This window comes from Myotis lucifugus, unplaced genomic scaffold (genome assembly GCF_000147115.1).
Source record: "Myotis lucifugus unplaced genomic scaffold, Myoluc2.0 scaffold_2, whole genome shotgun sequence".
NCBI lineage: Eukaryota > Metazoa > Chordata > Mammalia > Chiroptera > Vespertilionidae > Myotis > Myotis lucifugus.
This window is the reverse complement of record NW_005871050.1, coordinates 19,331,007-19,332,827: the sequence shown is the minus strand read 5'-3', so window position 1 is coordinate 19,332,827 and position 1,821 is coordinate 19,331,007. Positions and strand designations below refer to the sequence as shown.

Genomic DNA, 1,821 nt, shown 5'->3' with positions numbered 1-1,821 from the left:
GATCAGAGAACACCCAGAGGTGGGGCCAGAGGCCAGGCTGCATCCCTGCCTGGGGCCACGATCCGGTCCAGGGGCGACGCAGCCAGGCCCCAGAAGGAGACCCAGAGCCCGGGGCTGTGTCTCCGCTGGGGCACGCGATCCGGTGCCTGGGCAGTGGTGCATCCCCAGCCCCAGAAGGAGACCCAGGGGCCTCCCAAGCAGAGAGTCTCCGTGGTCAGACTGCCTGATGTTGGGACAGGAATAAAGATGGAGGTGACTCAGATGCCTGGCCAGCGGCATTAGACCAGCAAGCAGGGCCTTTCAGCGGGGACTCAGGGTGGGGGTGGGGTGAGGAAAGCGAGCGGGAAATAGAGAACTATAACTCCCAGGAGGCTTAGCGGCCAAGGCCTGTGTGCCTGGCCATGAAATCTGATGGGGAGAGTCCTTTTGCACTTTAAGAGGCTTGCAAGGTTGGAAGTTCTGCCAGGAGCCAGGGAGAAATGGAGCTGGAGCAGAGAGAGGGGGTCCATGGCAGCTGTGGGCTTTCAGGAGTTCTCAGCACCTCCCTGCTCAGAGCTGGCGCTGCCTCCGCTGTTCGGTGGTCACATCCTGGAGAGCGAGCTTGAGACCGAAGTGGAGTTCGTGTCTGGGAGTCTGGGCAGCTCCAGCCTCCAGGAGTGAGATGAAGAGGAGGAGGCATCCCAAGGCCAGCAGCCGCGGTGCCAAGGGGAACTCAATCGCAGGAAGTACCAGGTACTGGGCCGGTGCTGCAGGAAGATCGAGCAGGTGAACAAGCGGGTCCTGGACAGGCTCCATAAGATATAGAGGATAACATGGAGACTCCAGCAGGAGTGGAGGTTCCTCATGAGGGTGCTGGACTCCTACGGTGATGACTACTGGGCCAGCCAGTTCACCATCTTACTGGTGGATGAGGGCAGCCAGGGCACAGATGCCCCCACCCCAGGCAATGCTGAGAATGAGCCTCCAGAGAAAGAGGGGCTGTCCCCGCTCAGGAGGACACTAGCGCCTGCAGAAGCCAGCAGCCCAGCCCCTGGTGAGGGGCCCAGCGGTTGGAAGAGGCGGCGAGTGCCACGGGAAGGGTACCGGGCAGGAGTCCCGCTGACTCTGGAGCTGGCCCCCATGCAGATAAAGGTGGAGGAAGACTTTGGCTTCAAAGTGGTCGAGGCTCTGGACTCAAGTTGGGTTTCTTGGGGGCCAGACAAGCTGCTGCCCTACCCCACCCTAGCCAGCTCCCCCTTTGACTGACCCCCCAATAAACGGACCCCATGCTCTCCTCAGCAAAAACAAAAAAGCTTATAGAGGCATGCTTATAGGATCAAATGGTATAAATATAGATGTAACAGGACAATAAAAAGAACCTGGCTATGATGATCACCTGAACGCTGCCTCTGTGTCATTCCTTCTTCGCCGACTCTGTCCACACCTTTGGGAACCACTGGATCTGCTGGGGCTGGACCCCAACATTCCTCTTCTTATAAGGACTTCAGTGAGATGGGCTAAGAGTCACACTGGAACTGCCTCAATTTAATGTAATCCCCTCTTTAAAGATCTTATCTCCATATACAGGTACATTCTGAGGTTCTGGGGATTAGGATTTTAACATACATTTTGTTGATTACCCAAATCAGCCCTTAACAACCAGCATGTTTCAGAAAGTAGATTCCTACAGGGTTATTTACAAAACATTCAGAAGTATTTTTAAAAGAGCTAAGCCCCTCGCCCACCGCGAGGGCCCCTCCCGGTGAAGAGCAAAGGCCTGGGTTCCGGGAGCCGGAGGAAAACTGGTGCCAGCAGCCAGGGGAAGGGGCCCCAGATTGCAAG

At 56.8% G+C, this 1,821-nt stretch overlaps 1 pseudogene; it reads left to right on the top strand.

The window, feature by feature from the left end:
• Positions 1 to 479: 479 nt before the first annotated feature.
• On the top strand, positions 480 to 1,271 carry LOC102429946 (annotated as a pseudogene).
• The last annotated feature ends 550 nt before the right edge of the window (positions 1,272 to 1,821 follow it).